A 23,098-nucleotide genomic window follows, 5' to 3' on the forward strand; every position below is an offset into this window, starting at 1 on the left:
ATTTAAAAGCTAAATTTTGTCTGAAAAAAAATTCTGAAAGCAAAATTGGATTGTTTTTGTGAAATTAATTTTAACTCAATTAAGTTTGTAAACTTTAATCATTGGTTATGAGAAAGGCACAAAGGTGCATATGTAGGGTTCACATGGTGTAGTGGAAATATCTGTATATGATGTTTTAGTGGCCAGCTAGGAGGTCCTAATGGCCAGAACGGAGAAGCAAAACTAATTACATGTGAAACGTGCTTCAAACCTTCCACAATTATTATATAACCGAACTTTCACTCAATTAAACCGTGACTATTGTGGGTTTGTGTTCCACTAGTTGCGTATACATATAGCAATTGCAGCTTACGACAAATACTGATTTTTTTTTCTTCTTTACCTACTAATAAAAAAAACCTTTTAATGATGGATAAATGTTGCTAAACTTTCTATTTTTAAGACACTTCCAATTATTTGATTATTTTTCTTTTATAAAACTAATATTAGCAACATTTACTAATGGCTTGACCTTTTTAAAATGAACAAATAAGCAATTATTGTTATAAATTGTAATAATGTATAAAGAATTATATTCTATCAATATAAGCTGAGTTGACATTAGTTATAATCAACTTTCAAAAGTCGATTCATATACATGTGATACAACCGATGCTAATAACTATTTAGTGTTAACTTTTTGCTTATTAGCGTCCATTTTTAGCTTATACTAAATATTAAATTTTTTATAGTGATATGACATGATACTATTTCGAATGAAATGCTTTTTTTAAAAAAAAGGTAAATTAAGTTAAAAAAACTCTAGATCCATTTTTATTATGTGTTCTTATCGAGATGAACTGCATCCTACGAGACCACATTTTTTTCTTATTTTTTCCAAATTCTTTTACCATTTTTTTTTTTGCTATTACTTTGAAAGATATCTTTTTTTTTTTCTTGTCCAAAAAGATGTAGGGAGATGTCTATAAAGACACTTTACACTTAAGTTAGTAAATAATTTAGGTGTGGTCATAAATATGCAATAAGTGTGTCTTGTAAATGCATAAAATTGCCATGTATTTATAGTATTTTAATCAATATTTTGTGTAAATGCACATAGGTTAACTAAATTCATTCGTCATCCCAACTAGAATTTTTCATATTTTATGTGATTTTTCTTCAAAATTTATTATAAAATTTTGTAACAAAAAAATTGTTTTTACTATTTTTTATAAGATTTTTAATTGGTAGGTAATTTCTTTGTGGATAATTATTTCCTAAAAAATTATAAAATTTGTAAGTATTTCTTACAAAATCTTGTGTGTAAAATGTTTTTGTGCAAAACATTTTGAAAAAAAAATGGTAGCAAATTCTTGCAAATCATTATTTATACAAATCATTATTTATAACAAAAATTTGTAAGTGTTTCCTAACAAAAAGTTTTCAAAAGGAAAATGGCAGGAAATGTGTGTGGTTTTTGTAGTGATCATTCTTTATCGGTACTTCATTTTCTTATTGCGTTCTTAATGTTATTTATGTCCTTAATTTGAGTATATTTTGTTTTAGGTGCCCAACATTTCTCGACATTAGTATTATCCTGACCTCTCAAGCTTGAGTGTGTCATCAAGAGTATACTAAAACAAATTCATAATATTTGGTTGAGGAAGTAATACCAATGTAGCTAGCACAAGGTTGGTGGAAAAGCTTAGCTTAGAGACCATTCCTCATGCTACGCCCAACAAACTTGCTTGGATAAGTAAAGAGGGAGAAATAGATGTCAATCAACAAGTCCTAATTAACTTCTCTATAGGAAGCTAAAAGGATGAGGTCCTATGTTATGTTGTTCCCATGGAAGTCACACATATCTTACTAGGTAGGTCATGGCAATTTGATAAACAAACTTTACATGATGGTCATACCAACCAATACATTTTCTTTAAAAATGGGAAAAAGACCACTTTACTACCTCTATCACTTCAATAAGTTAATAAGGATAGAAATATAATAAGAAAAGATAAAGAAGAAAAAGAAAAGGAGCAAGCTTTCACCAAGGTGTTACTTGCCTACAAAAAATTCTTCCAAAGCAAGATGTGCATCACCCTTCCTTCTCTTCCCAAGCCAAAAAGGAAGGCCCAAAGCACAAGCAAGAGAGGAAGAGTACTCTAGAAAATAAAGATGGCCTCACCAAAGCTAGGTGTAATACCCTTAGAAAGGATGAAACATGAGCTCATAAAAGGAAGACGAAAATTCTCCCCCAAATCAAGTCAAGCTCCATCTACAAAGGCTTAAAGAATTTGTGGTCAAATTCTCTCCAAGGAGGAGAGGGTGATGAAGGATTGACCCCAACCAAGGATGGAGGCACATGCTTAAGAAGACTAAGCATGTTTAGAAAGGAAGTTCACTAATCCTTCATGTCTTTCATTTGTGTTTATTATTTTTGAATTCCTAAGTTGACTTAGTTGAATCAACTTTAGTTGACTTGTTGACCATTGACTAGGTTTGACTTGTTGACTATAGTTGACTTGACTTAAGCCAATATGCTAATCTATGTTTATTTGCTTGGTAGGTAAATTAGGAGTAAGAAAGCAATGTTAGGTGGCACATGGTGATTGGGGAGCATAAATGATGTGGAGGAGAGAGTAAAGCAATGGCATAAAGCATAAAGTAAAAGGCATGAAGTAATTGTACCTATGTACCTTTGGTCTCCTTTGTTTTTAGCACACTTTGGCCACTTTTTGGAGACATATGAGACACATTCTTTGTCTCCTTTTGTGCTAGAACGAAATTAGCCCTACACACACCATAGTTAGCTCTTTTGTCTCTCATTTTCGTAACCTTATTTGACCTAGTTTCTAGAAGCTAGGATTAGGTTTTTGTAGAGACATCCTTAGGTATCTTTTATTTGCTTAGAGGCCCCTAAACTCTTCTATATAAGGGGTGCTCCTAGACATGTAAAAAGGTTGAAGATTTTGAAGTAAAAACACTCTTGTGTGTCAACCATTTGTGAGAGTTTCCTCCCTTGGGAGTGAATACTTTTAAGTCTTATCTTGCATAGCATGTGACGGCACACATCCACTCATCTTCAAGGTTGCCATGGCTTCTAGCCTAGCCTTGTAGTGGCGTGCTTCTCGCATTTTTACCATTCCTTTCCTTTTCATTTTATGTTTTCTTCTTCCTTTAATTTATTCTTGGTTTTCTATGGTTTATGTGCTTTCCATTTCCTTTTTGTTTTGAATCAATCCATTATCTTCTTCTCTTGAGCTTTGTGAACGGAATCTTCACGTCTAGATATCTTGCTATCTTAATGCTTAGTGGGGGATTTCACTTAACTTTTTTAATCAACTCACACCATATTCAATAATCTTAAAAGGGAATAAGATAATCCTTCATCAAATGGTCAGGAGAGAATATGCCTAAAAATAAATGCACATTACAACACAAACAGAAATATGAAAACTGAATTATAGTGATCAAGCTAGGATTATTTTGCACTCTAAAAGACATCTCGTGACTTTGGGGTCACTTGGTTCCCAAGAGGAAACATTGAATTGTGCATATTGAACCATGCTTAAATCATTATCATAACAACGTGAAACTCAATTGAAAATTAAAAGTACAATAAAAAAGATTTAAATAACTTAGAATATAAAAGCTAAAAGGCATAAAATGTATGCAAGATTAAAGAAGAATGACTGTAAATTGGAAATCAGAAGTGGGATTGAATCAATTCATTTCATTGCAAATTCAAATGGATTACACGAGATCAAGAAGAGTACTGGATTACTCTCACGCACAGTCCCGACCACTTTGTGCTCGTGATTGACCAAGTGGAGCTACCTATACATTGGAGAAAAATCTCAATCTCTAAAAGCCGCTTTGTGCTTGTCAAAGAAGAGGAAACCCTATTACAATTTGAATCTCTCTCTCTCTCTTGCACACCTAACACACTCAAACCCTAGCTCTCAAAACATTACTCTCTTTCATACAAACCTAGGCTTCCCTATGAAAAACCTAATTCTCTCTTAAAAACTCCCTTCAGAACATTGAGTCCTTCTTTATGGCACCTTGATTTGTTTGACTTCTCGTTCGTTCGTCCATCTCAAATCTACCTCAATCTCCTCATGAATCGTCCTTGCTCTCTCTCATATTAGAATATCACCCATCAAATTGCTACATTAGGCTTGCTCTCTCTTGATCATGTATCGTCCTCGCTCTTTTCATGCTTGGTAGTGCATCAACCTCGATCTCGAACATAGGCTACAATATCAGGATTGGTTCTAAAAGAAATACATTTGTGCCTCCCTTGATCAACATCCAATGGATCTACCACTTAAGTAAAACGCACATTTTGATGGATTGATCAAACAATGTAATTGACCAAGGTAGGGACTAATTTGCAAATAAGATAAGAATAAAGTAAAAGGTTTAAAACTTAAAATAGCAAAAAAAGAAAGGACCTCCTTGAAAACTGATTTTACTAAAAAGTGAGTAAAAAAAGAACAAAATTAAATACAACAAAATACTCTTAAAATTAACCTTTTTATCACATTTTTTTTTAAAACTCTATTTTTCTAAACTTTCAACAAAAACTAATTAATTAAAGATATAAACATATTTATTTTAACTAAAACAAAACTTTTAGAAAGGAAAAAAACTACAACATAAGCTTGTGGTGACCCATTTTTGATAATAAACCAGTCCCTAAGTTAATTTCATAATGTATTTAATATAATTTTTATACTTCAAAATATGTCAATATCTTGGTTACTTTATGAAAGTACTTAGCAAGGAAGAGATCTTTCACTTGAAATTCTCCTGTTAAATGACCGAGCATGAGTGGTTAATCACTCCGGCATAAAATTTAGTTGGTTCCCATGTCATAAGTTGGCAACAATTAAGCTATAAATACCATATATTTTGCTTGATTGTTTGATGTTTTGAAGTCAAAACGAATATAGTATTCCAATAGTAGGTTTTGGGTCTTAAATTCACTAGTGCAGAGAATCCTTTTTTTCTCATCGGTTCCTCCATCATCTCTATTTGCCAAACTTCCGGCATTGTCAGATTCAAACGCGGTCAAAAGTCTCTCCCTTCATAAATGGCCCTCTAAAGACTCTATTATTGCTTACTCTCCCACAGATTCAACGATTTCACGGAAAACAATGACCTTGTTTTACATATTAGCTCCATCGACAACATCAAAACTAATAACCTCAGCTACACACCATTTCACCCCAACCCATCTCCCAGCTACATGCCATTTCAACAATACAGGTGGTATTGTTGAATGTAGTGATATAGGATTATGATGAAGTTTGGTGGTTTGGGTTGTGTGTGTGTGCTAGAGATTTTTTTTATGGAGTTTAGAGAAGATTAAGAAGAAGAGAGTATGGAGAACATAACCCGAGGAGAACTACAACCCCAAAAGAGTTTGGGGTATACTATTCCGGTTTTAGGTCTGAATGATATAGAAAGTCTTATAATTTATTTCAAAAGTTCACCACTCAAACTTTCTATGCCGAGTCTAGGTACAACCAGTATAGAGAGTCTTCTAATTTATTACAAAAATGTCATCATGTCCACTTTTTACACATGTTCTAGTGATAATTGACATAGAAAGTCTTACCATAATTTCAACTCTGCTACCACATTACTTTTTAGGTTTTGTGGATTATAATCAGCATAATAAGTCGTCATAAAAATCTGTTTTTACACCGGTGATTGTTAGAAGAGTTGTCCACGTAAAATATCCATCAATGTGCCTCAATTCTAACCTCAGCTTTTCTGAGACCTCTCAATTCGCACTTAATGCAATACTAAAAGGGTTACCGATCACTTATCATTTTAACCGGGTCAAACTTCTTGTATACTCTATTAATTTGTGTCCAAACTCGTTACTTTAAGACAATTAAAATTATCTTTTTATTTCGAAGAATATTTTTGTTACGGATTTTTGATACACTATTTCTACAGTTGATTTCTTTAATTGTGGAAGAAACGATGATTATCCCATTAATTTCGGTGTCTTCCTGAACTAGTGGAATGGTGATATAAGCTTAATTTTGTTTTTCCTTTGAAAACAAGAGCCCCTTTTTATCTTTAGGATGAAGTTAACGACTTAACAAAGTTTCAAGCAAAATAACATGTGCAAACATAAGCAAATTTACATAGTTGCTTTAAGTGGCAACTAATTTCACCATTATATCCTACACTATTTCCAGCCAAAACAAGCAACTTACGCTAAAATCTCCAAAGGTGACGCGTAAGAAGAGGTTGACTTTAAATCATTCCTTCGCTATGTTGAACAGAGTGAGTGTTGAACAAGGGGGAAGAATTTAATAAAGGAACTGTCAGTGACTTTATTAACTGACAACGTCACTTCACATTCACATTCCTAGGCCCAATAAACATCACAGTTACTAAGTTTTTATATGAAAGAAACTTTAAACAAAGACGCGTCGGGTTAAGGAAAATCGGTAGCTGCTTAACTTTAGGCATACACTAGCATGTGAGGTGAGTCATGGTCTAGGACCTTGTGGCATGGCTTTTGCACATAATTGTAGTTTCAATAGATATCCAATAATAACAATAAAAACATATTTTAGTGTTTGTTCGTGAGAGTGAGTGAAGAGAAACAAAAGGGTGATGCATGTTGATTTGAGGGAAGCAATAGGGGCATCCCTCGGTACACGCCGAAAATGGAGCTGCCACATGACGTTAAGACATGATTTGTTACACTGATTCATGGCAAGTTTTTTTCATCAAAAATCATATACGTGTTTTGGGTCAGAGATTTCTCAGAACTGAGGTTCAGTGCTTGTTCCAATTCATGTGGCTCCTCGTAGCCCACTTACTTCCTCTTTACTTCCCTCTTTGTATGTGAATGCTAATAACATGCAACAATGTTAATGTGTCGTGTATGATTGCCAACTTTGTCATCTTCCTACCGTAGTTCTCGTTTGAGTTAGATCATACTCAAAATCTCTCCCTTCTTTTTCTCTTAAAGAAATTGTTTCTTCTCCTTTATCTGTTATTTAATCACTCCTAACATGTTCTAATCATTATTTCTTGGATTAAATATATTTTCAATTTTTGAACTTTGATATGAAATTCAAATTCATCCCTCTCTTAAGAGACTAAAAGCATATTTTACATCAATGAACATATGCTGCTCTCAACTTTAATTGAAAGAAAATGATTTCGCTTATGGTACTATATAGTTAGTACGATAAATTTTGCAGACAGTGGAGATTGAAAAAAGCTTCTGACTATGCTTTACTTTTTAGACTTTGTACATCAACCCAAATAACGGTAACTAATACTATATTAGAAACAATAATTGTGTTTAAAGTTGACTACAATCTCTATCTGTCTCTCGTTAACAGGGAATCAAACATTTTGTGTGCACATGGTTACGGATCTGCCACCAAAAAATCATATTACGTCTTTCAGTGCTAACAGAAAACGGTCACAATGTGCACTGAACAGCTAGGGACATGTGGGAGTCAGAGATGGAATATATCCTCTTGAAGAAGCACGTGGTCCATTCTCTATAATCCCCATTGTTGTGTCGTATTACAACCAAATATTACTATGGTTTGATCCTTTTCTCCCTATAAAAAATTTCACCAACTTGCATTGGATTTCAGACCTTGATTGATTTCACAATTTTAAATATTTTGTAGCTTGCGTTTCTTGCGCTGGCACCCTAGCCCAGACACCACACATATATATAAGATATAGGATTTTGGCAAATCTGATTCGGTTGTGTTGAAAAGTTTCAAATTAAAAATAAGAACCTTTTCAGCACTTACAATTTCAACAATCATCAGCAATAATAGCTGCATTTAACATATTCATAGGTACTAAGTAAGATATATCATACGAGAGTTGGCAGTGTAATTGCCGTATATACAGTTAGAAATTCAAGGTGAATCTGAAGTTCCGGGTAAAAATCATTATGAAGACTACTATATATATATATAAAAAGTAGAATGATCTATAAATTTATTATCTGAAGAAGTAGTGGCTCGATCTCTTATTATCTGAAGAAGTAGTGGCTCGATCTCTTATTTGAACATGTTCACAACTCATTGCTACCGAATTTCCTATTACCTCCAACTTGAAACTTCACATTTGATTGATAAAACTTGTTGCAGAAGTAGCAATTTTGATTTACTAATAGATACGTATTTCAAGATTGAAATCATGTAGGCTAGGTTGTTAGCCATGTGGCATGTCTATTTGGGAAATTCTTTATAATACTATGGAGGTCCCTTAACTTGTGTAGCTGTGCCTCCTCATAAAATCATGCTTAGAAATGACCAGTTGATGGCTTGAGCTTCATTATCCACAGAAGTGCACAACAAAATTCTGGAGAAAAAGAAAATTTTCACCACACCTGTATCATATTCTTAATTTGACATTTTCTGAACTGTTAGCGAAAGTAATTTTTGAAATAAGGAGAAAATAATATAGATATATAATGGAAGGAATTGATAAAAGCACTGAAAATTTATTGCAAAATCTGACTGGACAATTAGAATAGGAAGGGAATTATATAATGAGAGTGTTTTTGGTCCCAATGATGGTTGATCACACAATGCTGTCGCAAGTCTTACATATATATAGCAGCTTAGGATGGTCCTTGAGCCAAAAGGTGTGAATTTAATTCGAGAATCCTCTCAGTAATAGTGCCTCTTATCCTCTCTTCCCACTTGGTTCCGTGCAAATTGGTGCAGCAATGGGGTCTGGTCCTTGTAGAGAGAATTTATTGCGCCTAAATGAAACAACTGGTGACTACAAACTACTAGCTAAGGGAATTTAAAGGCATAATGGGATAACAGTAATACCCAAATTTCATTTCCCATCAGTCCATTCAATGCTACAACCTGCCATAACATCACCTTGATTAGTCATGGTGGGTGATGAGAACATTTTGAAATTTTACTTCAATTTATGTGGCCATCACTAGCCTTTCAATTTTCCCTTTCAAACTATTGAGGGTACATTAGGTTGTTAAAGGTCCATTACCTTAAGGAATAAGAGTGTCTTGTAATTATTTTGATTGAGGAAAGCCCAATCAGAATTTTCTGTAGTCAAAGTGAGGCCTTTGTCAAACTGTGGCCTAATGGATGGTGGGGTACCCTATGAGGACCCATTTTGGGCACTATAATATACAAAGTGGGTACCACTTAGATATGGAAGATAAGGGCAATTTTGGAGTTAATGCCTTCCAACAATTCATCTTCACTCACTCTCAACCTATAGTTGGGTCCATCAAGCTTAGCTGTGGTATGAATGGATAGCATCATAACCCTAGCACAGGACCCATTACCAATTAGTGATTCAATTAATTTACCAAAGCATTAGATATATATATATATAGTGCTAAAGATAATTCCATAAGGGTTCCATCCACCTATGTGTTTGTGCATTTAATGTTATGCAGGAGAAGCAATTTCATAGTTTGGAAAATTTGACATCCACCTATGTGTTTGAGAGAGGCTATGTAAGATGGTTATTGATTGATTAAAAATTTGGAGGGATCGAAGACAGACATTCGTGGGGGACCCGTGAGCATCACGTGACCCCATTTGTAAGACAAAAGACAGGTGCCCAACAAACCACCGTCTTCTTCACACATACATACCCACTCCCTTCCTTTGTTGCATGCACTTCTTCATCTTCTCACATGACCTTGTTCTCACTTTTCACAGGTTCTTTGCATGAATTTCGATCTTTGTAGGACCTTTTCTCCATACCAAGCTCATGTTACCCACGTCAATCATACTCTTGTTCCACAGGTTTTAACTGGACAACTTCCAAGTCCCTTTTGCTTTGTAAATCATTAATTCATGTTGCATTTTCTAGTGCCTATGCTGGCTGTGACTTGGATAATCTTTTCAACACTTTGATTAGATATCAAGAACTTGATTAACTGTAAATGTCATCGACCACATCGATTATTCCAAACAAATGTCACTTCTTGTTTCCAATTCAACAAATAATTGACTCATCTTCTGTCTTTATTTGTTTTCGTTAATCACATCAAATTTTTAATTATATATAATCCTAACAATAATAATGCTGTAAAATTCAGTGCTGCTATATGAATATTTGATAAAACACGATGAGAGAAAGTTTGAAGAGAATAATTGTATTAAAAGCATGAGAAGAATTATTTTACAGAAATTAATATGTTTGAATATAAAAGAAAACTTCAAACAACAAAAAATCTAACAAAAGATCATAATAGAAAACCTAATAGAAAATTTAACAGAAAACTCAAACAAAATATAAAAAATATATCTCTAATACACTCGCAGATTTTAACAACGAGCTTGAGTGGAACTATTCATGTATGTGTTTATATTTCACAATTATTTATAATTTGCAATGATTTTATGGTCTACGTTTTCTGAAAAGTAAATGAAAGTTTTCGTTATCTCTTAACACTTGACGAATAACAACATTATAGGCTTTACCTTTCATTTCATGTTACTTTATTTTCTTTACCCGTTTTTGCTAACAGGTTTTCTTGTTCTTTCTGTGCTTTCTGTTAGCTCTTAACACTTGTTCTTTTTGTTGCTTTCTGTGCCTATGATGCGTAGCTTCGGCACTATTTGATTATGCCCTACCCGAAATAGCAACCTCACTTTTAATTACTTCAAGGAAATTTCTATTACATATGTTATATATGTTGAACAAATGTCTCTTGTTACCAATAGAAAAAAATTAATTGCTCGTCAGACTTATTTCTGAGAGTAGTTTTTATTTATGAATTAAGATATATTTAATTGTTTGTATAATATTATTATATATTAATTGGACTACAGAATGCGAGTTTATCTGTTAGAGCCTTCAATGTTCATGCATATTGTTAGTATAGACTTTTAATATTTATACAAGTGGTTTTTTTTTTAATTAAAACAAGCTATATCCAATGTTAATGACTTCTCTACTTCAGGAACTGATAAAGTTTTCCACATCTAATCGACCTTTCTCGAGCAACATCTTATTGCAAACCAGGTTTTAACTATTAAAAGAGTGAAAAAAAAGAAAAAGAAGAAAATATTTTCAATTATTCCATATGAAGGATCAAAAGATTTTGCCACTAGATTCCATTTTCCATTACTAGTTGGGAGGGATTGGAGAGGTTGTTTGTAAATAAATGTGGTCAACCTTGAGAGTCGTTTGCATAAAAAAAAAAACAAACTAGTGACAATATATTACTTGATAGATATAGTCTTTGACAGTATTGGGAGAGATTTAAGATATTATGTGCAAGTTGTCCGCATTATCAAATTAGTGAGTAGCTTCTAATCTAATAATTTTGTGAAGATAGATCATTATAAATAAGATGCACAAAGTGGAAAGGCTCTTGTGAACAAAATTCCAACAACGAGAAGGAGTTTGATTGAAATCATCGCAACCAAATCACAATAATTCACCATGAAATACACTAGTAAGAAGTATTCTTTAGGTATAAATTAACTTTGCTTTGGTGCACCAACAACAACGACAAAATAAAATTGATAATTTAACCTCATTGTTGAGTAATGATCCAACCACAACATGTACTTCACCAAAATCATCAACAACCACAAACTTCCAATTAGTTGTCACGTCTCTTTGTGGAGTATGTACTTCACCTAATCATGCTACACATGAATTTTCACAAGGCATAGGGAGATACCTCAAGTTTTTGTTGGAAATCCCACAAAAGTTGGTCTAGTTCTTCTCAAAAAAATCAAGTAGTTGATTTGTCCACCAACAAATACTATTCTAATCGGAGAAATCACCCTAACCTATGGTGAGGAATCTAGCTACAATAAAACACTTTTCAACAACCTTATATGCAACAATTTAAGCCCAATTTTCAATATTGTTGGACTCTTAAACAACCCAATGTATGATAATCATAAACAACACCTTTTCAATCAAAAGTTTCTAAAAATCAATAACTTTTTCAAGACCATTTGAGCCTTAGATGGTCTAACCATCTAAGCTCCGCTATGAGTTTTGATATTAACGAATACTTTTTGTGATTTACTTACTTGAATGTGAATTCATTATTTGAACATACTAATATGTGTTTTATGATAATTGAATGATTCATAAGATCACCTAGTCGTATAAGCAAGTCTTATGACATACGGGTATATCTTGCGTGATCATAATGACAAACTAAATAATAATTAATTTGTAATGAAGGAATGATTTCTAGATATGTTCAAAATATTATCTTCAACTTCTATATTCTCTATGTATGGAAAATGATTTATGAAAAACGGTCAAATAAATATACACTTAAGGAAACAAATTAATCTACGTGTTCATATTCAAATTGTGGTTAGTTATCATATTTTCATATCATTTTTTGAACGCTTTCTATAATAAAATAAAGACAAAAGCGCTTTGAAAATTCACATAAGAACTTTTAGGATGCTTCTAGACCAAATGTAAATCAAGATTATCATCGAAGTATTAGAAGTACTGAGGCAAGAAAACTTATATGTCAATAAGAAAAAATACATTTTTTGTATACATGAAGTTGTTTTCCTTGGGTTTGTAGTTAGTTCTAAAAGGGTAGAATTTTATTACGAAAAAATCAAAGTCATTAGGCACTGGCCCATTCCTAAAAATGTAAGTGAAGTAAGAAGTTTTCATAGCTTGACGAATTTCTATATGAGGTTTGTCAAGGATTTCAGCACGATAGCATCCCCATTAAGTGAAATTTTTAAGATGTGAAAATTTAAGTGGGGAAAAGAACAAAATGAGGCTTGTAATAGTCTCAAATACAAACTCACATATATGCACCTATCTTAGCATTTTCAAATTTTGAAAAATTATTTAAGATAAAATGTGATGCCTCAAATGTGGACATAAGAGGTGTAATCATGAAAGAAGTGATGAAGGATTATCTTGTTCCTTTTTAATATTATTGAATATGGTGTGAGTTGATTAAGAAAGCTAAGCGAAATCTCCACTGGACATTAAGATAGCAAGCTATCTAGATGTGAAGGTTCCTTTCACAAAGCTCAAGAGAAGAAGATGATGGATTGATTCAAAACAAAAAGGAAATGGAAAGCACATAAACCATAGAAAACCAAGAACAATTAAAGGAAGAAGAAAACATAAAATGGAAAGGGAAGAAATGGTAAAAATGTGAGAAGCACGCCACTACAAGGCTAGGCTAGAAGCCATGGCAACCTTGAAGATGAGTGGATGTGTGCCGCCACTTGCTATGCAAGATAAGGCTTAAAAGTTTCACTCCCAAGGGAGGAAACTCTCACAAATGGTTGAGACACAAGAGTGTTTTTACTTCAAAATGTTCAACCCTTTTACATGTCTAGGAGCACCCCTTATATAGAAGAGTTTAGGGGCCTCTAAGCAAATAAAAGATACCTAAGGATGTCTCTACAAAAACCTAACCCTAGCTTCTAGAAACTAGGTCAAATAATGTTACAAAAATGAGAGACAAAAGAGCCAACTATGGTGTGTGCAAGGCTAATTTCGTTCTAGCACAAAAGGAGACAAAGAATGTGTCTCATATGTCTCCAAAAAGTGGCCAAAGTGTGCTAAAAACAAAGGAGACCAAAGGTACATAGGTACACTTGTTTTATGCCTTTTACTTTATGCTTTATGCCTTTGCTTTACTCTCTCCTCCACATCATTTATGCTCCCCAATCACCATGCGCCACCTAGCATTGCTTTCTTACTCCTAATTAACCTACAAAGCAAATGAACATAGATTAGCATGTTGGCTTAAGTCAAGTCAACTATAGTCAACAAGTCAAACCTAGTCAAAGGTCAACAAGTCAACTAAATTTGATTCAACTAAGCCAACTTAGGGAATCAAAAAATAACAAACACAAATGAAAGGGATGAAGGATTAATGAACTTCCTTTCTAAACATGCTTAGTCTTCTTAAGCATGTGCCTCCATCCTTGGTTGGGGTTAATCCTTCATCAAGAAGGATATCCTATAGCCTATACTAGTGAAAAGTTGAAAGGGGCAGTGGGAAACTATTCCGCTTATGACAAGTAGTTATAAGCCCTAGCTAGAGCTTTGCATACTTGGTAACATTATTTGCTTCCTAAGAAATTTGTGATTTGTAGTGATATGAATCCTTTTAATATCTTAAGATCCAAGGTAAACTCAATAAAAGACATGCCAAATGGTTAGAATTTATTGAACAATTTCCTTATGTTGTTAAGCATAAAGAAGGTAAGGCAAATGTTGTGACTGATACATTATCTAAGAGGCATCCATTATTATTTGTGGTTGAAACATAATACTTGGTTATGAACTGTTTAAGGAATTATATGATGATGATCATGATTTTGGTGAAATCTATAACAGTTGTGAAAATGGAGCTTTTAAAGATTTTTACAGGCATGATGATCTCTTTTTTAAAGGAACTAAGTTATGTGTGCCTAAAAGTTCAATGAGGAAATCTTTTGTAAAGGAAGCTCATGAAGGGGGATTAATAAGACATTTTGGGATTCAAAAGACCTTAGATATATAGCATGATCATTTCTTTTGGCCTCACGTGAAACATGATGAGCGCTCCTTTTGTGATAAATGTGTTACGTGTAAGCATGCTAAATCTAAGTTTATGCATCATGGGATGTTTATGCCTTTACCTGTTCCTAACTCTCTTTGGACCAATATTTCTATGGATTTTGTTTTGGGTCATCCAAGGTCCAAAGGGGGAAAATATTATGTTTTAGATGTGGTTGATAGGTTCTCAAAGATGGCCCACTTCATTCATTGCCACAAGGATTGAGGGCATTTTTAAATGCCACAAGGTCTAAAAGGGGAAAAGATATGCACTAACAACATCGATCGTTGTCCCTATGTAAACTAGTAACATCTATGAGGTATCTGATTTGCATAGAATTGGGGGGATGTGAGGATTTGTTTTAGGTGTTCAAACTTTTCCTGGCATAAGTCATCCCAAACAAACTTGGTTGAAATTTTCAATAGCTTGATTAGCTTTGTCTTATCTTCCAACCTCGGTAGGAAACATGATATTGTTGTCAACTAGCCTTTGAGACATTGTACCTCCTTCACATTCTTAGAACTTCTCATTTCGATTATGGCTTAGTGCTTCTCTAGGTTGGCCTCAAGGCCTCTATATGTCAACATAAATTCTAGGAACTTGCCACCATCTACTCCAAACACGCACTTTTTAGGATTAAGGCGCAGGTTGTAGGCGTGCAAGGCTGAAAAGACCTTGGATAGGTCTTGAGAATGTTGGGCGAGGGACAGTGACTTAACTACATTGTTGTCAATGTATACTTCAATGTTCTTACCAATCATATTTTTGAACACCTTATCTATCAGCCTTTGAAATATGGCTTTGGCTTTTTTAAGGTCGAAAGACATGACCTCACGGTAGTAGTTGGCTTCTTCCATGATGAAGGCCATCTACAACTTGTCATCTTTCGCTACAGAGATCTGATTGTAGCCCGAGTAGGCATTCAAAAAACTCAAAAGATTATTATCGGTTGCACCATCCATCAGTTGATTAATGTTCGGTAGTAGGCATCCTTAAGGCATGCCTTGTTGAGGTTCGTATAGTCCACACACATACGCCATTTTCGACTAGCTTTTTTCACCAACATAACACTGGCTAGCCATTTCGTGTCACGTGCTTCTTTCGTTTCCTATCTCATTTTTATGCCTTTATAGTGTAGGTAAAAGAACATAATCAACCATGCATACTTCTTTTGCAAATTTGAAACACTTTTTGCAAACTCCAATACTTCTTTTGCAAATTTGAAACACTTTTTGCAAACTCCAAGTGGTTGTCTCAAACAGAAGGCAAAATTTTGAAACCATAATGCAAATCCATATTGCCCTCCTCAAATCACAAAACCCAATCCATATCACTAATCCAAAGGTCTCTTTTATGATGCTTTCTATGTTTGTGCAGGAAGGGGAATTGAGTAAGACATATTCGTTTGCAAAATGAGCATGATTCATTGACAAATGTAGCCATGTTGTAACTATTCTTTATGCTTCATGATCTATTATAGTCTTTTATTATATGAAGAGCCTAAATATTTACTTTTTACAAGACAATGTCATGAGTGATGATGACCTTCCCACCTATAAAGCATCTCCACATGTGATGATGGCCTAATTATGTTGGATTTTAAGTCATTTTATTCTATGATCCACTTAAAAATATTCCTCAATGTAGTCATTTTATTCCTTCTCTTATGATATGGACTAGGAGTAGTTTTTAAGTCTAAAAACTTTTCTTTTAAATTTAGAACTTATACATGTAAAGATTCTCCAAAAGCAAAGATGATCAATGCCACATAAAAGTTCTAAAGTGCCTTTCTTCTCGAAAAATTTCCTAGAGAAGAAATGTGATGACAAACGCCAGCCTTGGCCAAATGCAGACAAGAAGAGTGGTCCTCAACTGTTGAGAGGGCCTAAGCTCTTATCTTTTGGGCCAAAATTGTTTAAATATTAGATTAGAATTTAACTTTTGGGCTTTGTATTTTGGGCCCAGTAGAATAGGGTTTTCTTTGGGTCATGTATTGGGCCTTAGAGGAAATTGGGCTTTAGAAGTAATTTTGGACCAAAAAGGGGAATTGGGCCAAATGGGCAAAGAGTAGTGTGTCTACTCTAGAAAAGCCTAGAAGCTTCTCAAACTTGCTCTCCAAGGATGAGAGTTAGCTTCCCATGGTAAGACAAGTGTGACTTGCTTAGGTGGCAAGTCACACCTCCTACATGCTCATTTTTGGCTCCAAAATTCAACTTTCTAGACTCCTTTTTCCCTCCACTTTTTGGAGACCCCTTGGTCTCATTTTAGCCTATAAATAGAAGGCTTAGGAGATGTATTTTTCAGCTTGAAATTGAGTAATGAATTGCTGCCCAGATTTGTGCACAAATCTCTTTTGAGCTCACCTTTGAGTAAACTCTTCTCTAGTTTACTCTAGTCTTCTTCCTTAGGAGTTGGCCTCACCTCTCTTAAGAATCCTTTCACCTACACCAAACCAAACACCTTAAGCTTCTTTCCTTCATGCTTCCGCATCCAACACCATCCATGGAGCCTCCATTCTTCATGCAAGCGTCAATGGAGACAAGAAGAAGCCATCAAAATGCAATGGATGTTATATCAGAAATCTGACATATAACATCAAAATCATAAAGTTTGACGCCTTGTTCTGCTAGGTATGACTGTTTGTTGTCGCAACAGAAATCATGACGGGACAACAAACAAAAAAGAAATTAGTTTAAAAAGAGGTTTCACAATCTCAACTATATAGTTTATTATGAAACACTATGGAAAACTATAGGATAAGACATGATCTGCAAAAAACTGAATTTTGGGTCTGAGACTCGCACTACAAGAAATTAGCTTATTATCTACGCCAATTTTTTGTAGGTAATATGCTTTTTTCGTAGGTAATGTACTGTTATCTATGAATTACCTACGAAACAAATTTCGTAGGTAGCTGGTAGGTAATTTTATCTACGAAAATATGTTTCATCGATAACTTATCTACAAATATTATCTACAAACTTGGAACGTCCATAATTATCTACGAAAATATTCGTCAATAAAATTGTTATCCAGTATTCGAGTTACCTACAAAATATTTCGTAGGTAAATTACGTACAAACTTTTCATAGATAATTTACCTACGAAAACCTGCATAGGTAAATTACCAATGAAAAATTTTATAGATAACTAAAATATAAAAAGTAATAAAAAAAATTAAAACATTCTAAAATCCTTTGAAATATATACATACATACATATATATATATATATATATATATATATATATATATATATATATATATATATATATTTATATATTTCAAAAATCCTTTTAAAAACATATAGTGTTTAACTAAGTGGTAAAGCATTTGCTTAACCCAATTGGCCACTTTTTATTTAGCACCATAATAAAATATCCACAATATGAAAAAAAAATCAAATAACAACTAACTCTCATGATCCCATAAATCCCACGTGCTTCATTAAAGACCAAACACAATGATACAGTACAACAATATCTATAAACATGCTTAAATATACAAAGCTCAAGTTCAATGATCCGGCTCGACCAAAATGGATTTTTGTTCAAGAATGAAATCTTATTGGAACTGTCCAGTTCATCCTTTGGAACTGTCCAGTTCATCCTTTGGAACCATATCACATCCTCATGAGCATTGTTCTTCAATAATGACAATCAAAGATATTACTTGATGGCATTGAGAAACTTGTACCGTGTAAAAGAAAAATATAGGTGTCATGACAATATTATTATCAATAATATTGAAAAAGAAAAAGAGATCTTATATTATATATATTATGTGAACCAAAGCTATTACAAAACATAGAAAACCCAAGGCATTCAAGAGACTTAACAAACACATCCATTAATTATTTATATTCAAGAGTATTACAAAAGTTATTTAATGCCAAAACAACTTAAAAGAGAATAGTTTAAGTACCATTACATTCTAAGAAGTAATGAACCTAGCTATTCCAATTATGTAGGCCATTTGGACAAAATAAACTTTAAAGAAACTCTTATCTTCTACAATATTCCTATCTCCAACATTTATTCAAATTTCGAAAAGCAAGTAGGGCCACAAAAATTAGACAACCATCTCTTGCATGAAGTGGAAGTCCACCTTTATGTGTTGTGTGCTTTTATGTAAAACTGAATTGGAGGCAATCTAAGGATTGTTTGACTATCACGTTTATTCACATTGCATAAGTTTTATTTCTCAAAAACTCGGGCTCTAAAAACATACGAGTATAGAGCTAAAAGATGCCATGGATCAATATTAGCTTTTGGACTTCAATAGGGAAAATATCCTGCTTGTCATAGAATTATATAAGGAAAAGTGGGAAGGAAAAATGGATTTTTAGCCCATTGATAGCATGATGTACTAATGGCTTATACAACCATAACATACATGATATTATCTTTAACTGCCCCAAAAATATTTTTTGGTTTTTGGGCTCGACTTGGATTGACCTTGTATACATATTCTCGTTCAAAATGAGAAATCAAGGTTACATAGTTCTTTATGAAAAGACTATTCGGAAAACTATTTGCAAAATGATTTGGATTTTTTGAGGTGAACCTGACCAAGGTTGACCTTGCCTCCATGTATCTCCATTCACAATGGAGAATCAAGGATCACGTAGTTTTTAAGAATGATTTGTTAGAAAGTGTCAACGTTTTTCTTTATTTTTGAAATTCATAATTTTTTTTGTGTTTTTGAATTGTTTGAAAATTAGTGTCACACGATGTGAGGGCCAGACAAACACTAAAAGCAAAAGAAAAAAAATATTTTTCATTTTTAAATTTTTTGTATTTTTATAAAAATAGTGAATGTGTGAGAAGAGAATGCAATTACAAGCAGGGGAAAATAGTGAAAAATATAAAATAAGGATGTAACATATAAAAGTGTAGTGAAGGAAATATATACATAGCCCAACCCAAGAAATAAGATGTGTGGTGTACATAGTGTCGCAACCTAAATCGTGACGGGACGACGAATTAAAAATAAATTGATTTGGAAAAAAAGATTTAAAGTAGCCACCATAATTTATTCTGAAAAACTATGGAAAACCAATAAAATAAAATAAAGTTTGCGAAAACCAAATTTAGGGTCCGGGAGTCGGTTACACGTAGGGAAAGGGAAGGTATTAACACCCTACAGCGCTCGTCCAAAGGCGGTACCTTTAATTAAATTTGAAAAAGAGATGTGTATATTTTAAATATTTATTTTTCCCAAAAGTAAGAACATAAATTGAACAAATATATTTTTGAGTGAAAAGGACCCGACAAGGATAAACCTTGGTCCTACGTATTCTCATTAAAATGAGAAATCAAAGCTACGTAGTTCTTTATAAAATTATTTGATTAAATGATTTAATTTTTGAAAGTTATCTTTTGACATGTTTGAAAAGGAGTGTCGTGCGACGCGAGCGGCCGATTAGACACCAAACACATTTTTTATAACTTATTTATTGAAAAAAGAGTGTCGTGTGATGCGAGCGGTGAATTAGACACCAAATACAATTTCTAATATTTTTTGCATTTTAAAACAAAGTGTTGTGCAACGCGAGCGACCGATTAGACACCAAACACATTTTTTATAATTTTTTATTTTAAAAAGAAGTGTCATGCGACGCGAACGGTCAATTAGACACTAAAAGAAAAAACAATTTTAAATTTTTATTTATACTTATTTTTATCATTTTTGAAAATTATTTTAATTTTTATTTCAATTTAAAATACTTTTATTATTTTTGAAAATGATATGATTGAAATGTGATATTTAATTAAAAAAAGATAAATGAGAAAGAAAAAAAAAGATACACGGAAACGTGGTGCATAGAGAGAAACACAGGGTGCATAAAGTAAATACGGGGTGCATTAAAGTAAACGCGGGGTGCATAAAGTAAATGCATCTTAGCCTAAGAAGAAAATAAGGAGTGAGGTGTGTGCTTAATAAAAATGTAGGTACATAAAGTAAAATAAAACTTAATGTAAGGGATTGGGGGTTATTACATTGGGGAGTGCATGAAGTAAATAAATAAACAGAATCCAAATTAAAAGCAAGGGGTGCACAAACTACAATATAGAGGTGCGTGAAGAAAAAGAATTTGCTACCCTAATTAAAAATAGGGGTCGTGCATGAATGAATTGTGGTGGTGCATGAAGAAAAATTAAACCTGTTAATCCTAATAAAAATAGAGGTGTTGCGTGAATGAATTGTGGTGGTGCATGAAGCAAAAACTTAAACTTGCTAACCTTAATAAAAGAACAAGGGTGGTGCGTGAATGAATTGTGGTGGTGCATGAAGCAAAAACTTAAACCTGCTAACCTTAATAAAAGAACATGGGTGGTGCGTGAATGAACTGTGGTGGTGCATGAGCAAAAAACTTAAACCCTAAACCTTAATAAAAGAACAGGGGTGGTGCACAAATGAACTGTGGTGGTGCATGAAGAAAAAGATAAAAAACGCAGCATCTAAACTTCAACCCTTAAACTTCGTCTCCTTCCTTCCGCAAACGACCACCACACAAACACCATAGTTGCCCCTGCTCGAGACCCACAACCAGACCACCACTGGCGGCGAACAACCAACAACGACGACAACGCCTAATGTCGTCAACGACGTCACCAATGCCAACACATTCTCACATTCATCGCATCATCCCAGAATTAATCACTAGTTCAACCGTGACTCACCATCTCTCTTGTCGCGACAACCACAGCAACGCCGGTGACCACCGTGAATCAACACACTAGCATTATACACTACCAAAGCCGACATCAGAGTTGTCTCAAACGCTACAACACACTTTGAACGTAGCATCACCCATCATGAACGAGTTTCACTCCTTTGTCAAGACTAAAACCCAAAGGTTTCCTCTCCAATACCTTTACTAAATGATTCCAAAATGAACCATGGCTGCCCCACGATTTCCCGGAATGACAATGTTCACTACCGAATTCTTATTTGCTAGCGGCAAATCCACTCCTTTCTATTTCTTTTCTATTTCATTGTTAATTGGATTGCCACTGTAATAAAAAAAAACAGAGAAATGTTTTTGTGACATGAAATTCGTTTCAATTGTTTTTACCGGCATATAATCAACAATTAAGAGCCTCAACTCAGAACATCATACAACATTAAAAAAGGTTTGAAGATAGAAAAATGCATATCTATTTTGAACCTCGATTTTTGATTCCAAATGTTGTTGGTTTATGATTGGTTCTCCTTTGTTGCAATTCCGAATGCAATGATTGAATGAAGATTGTTGCATAGAAGTGGTACTCAAGGATATGAAGAGGATGTTTGATGATGGATTAACGTGTGTGCCCCAACCTCCCGGTGCTTGTGCCAACTTAATTAACAAATCGGGTGAGCAACAGTTGGAGGAAGTTAAGATAGAAGAAAAAAAATTGTTCCCTCCAATCATGCAAACAATTTTTATTTTCAATTTTAATTTTTAATTTCTAAATTTATTAATTAATTAAAAATGAAAAAATATTTTTATTATATAAAAAACAAAAATTATTTTACTCAACGCTTAAAGAACTTTTATTAATTAATTTTTATTATTATTTTTTTAACAATTTATTTTGTATCCTTTTTTATTTAACACTTATTTTTTAATATATATATATATATATATATATATATATTATTTTATTTTATTATTTATCATTTATTTCATTTTTTTTACTATTCTTTTTATTTGTAAAACAATGTTATTCATCTGGATGAAATTCGGTGTTGACATATAAGAATGTGATGGGTGCAGCGATTTGAATAAGAAACAAATGTGGTAGGGGTGTGAGGATTTAAACCGGAGGGTTCAACAGGAAATAGGTTCAAAAATGAGTCCAGTAGAGGTGTGAAAAATAATCATGGAGGTGCCAAGGGGAAAGTTGGATTCAACTAAACTCTTTCACTGTATTAGAAGACAACCAAGCTCTCCATTTTCTTTTTGGCGAAAACATAAAGGCTTAAATACCTTTTTGGTCCTCATTTTCTAGTTAATCATCATCAACGAGGTAAGTGGGTTCAGGGTTTTCTAGGTTGTGCTTGCTTGTGGGTTAGGGTTTTCGTAATTCTATTTTTGGGTTTATTTGTCTTTCGATTGTTGTGATGTTCTGCATGGTTTCTAAATTACTTCCATTTTTTATCTGTTTAATTTACTTTAGGGCAATGATTGATGATAGGTTCAATGTTATTGTCCACCACGGTGGTGAAGTAGAGGCCCATGAAGAGGCTGCTGAAGTAGAGATTAGGGATGCCAGTGGTTTGAATAGTGATGTTGAAGTGGAAGTGAAATTGAAGTGGAAACTATGCCTGAAAGTGATGATTCTAGCAGAGGTAAATTTGAAAATAGAGCACTTCATTTAATCGAGTTATCTGATGATGAATGGCATTCAGAAGAATTACTTAGTGGGCCAGATAACGAGAGTGAAACAACTGGGGATGAAGAAAACAATGATGAAAGGACAGGATGTGTTGAGTGTTGTGGGTAGAGATGCTAATGATCAGTTACTGCCCTTAGCGTATGCTGTTGTGGAAGTTAAAAATA

At 33.6% G+C, this 23,098-nt stretch overlaps 2 long non-coding RNA genes across 2 annotated transcripts; one reads left to right on the plus strand and one right to left on the minus strand.

The window, feature by feature from the left end:
• Positions 1 to 7,921: 7,921 nt before the first annotated feature.
• LOC114167682 (uncharacterized) lies at positions 7,922 to 8,776 on the minus strand. The gene is made up of 2 exons (XR_003600296.2): positions 8,601 to 8,776; positions 7,922 to 8,352 (listed from the first exon to the last, which is right to left on the minus strand). It is a non-coding gene; the product is annotated as an uncharacterized LOC114167682 (long non-coding RNA).
• Positions 8,764 to 10,838, plus strand: LOC114165762 (uncharacterized). Its single transcript, XR_003599774.2, has 2 exons — positions 8,764 to 9,593; positions 9,699 to 10,838. It is a non-coding gene; the product is annotated as an uncharacterized LOC114165762 (long non-coding RNA).
• The last annotated feature ends 12,260 nt before the right edge of the window (positions 10,839 to 23,098 follow it).

Source organism: Vigna unguiculata, chromosome 10 (genome assembly GCF_037176805.1).
Source record: "Vigna unguiculata cultivar grain cowpea cultivar isolate G323 ecotype 2 chromosome 10, ASM3717680v1, whole genome shotgun sequence".
In the NCBI taxonomy this organism is placed as follows: Eukaryota; Viridiplantae; Streptophyta; class Magnoliopsida; order Fabales; family Fabaceae; genus Vigna; species Vigna unguiculata.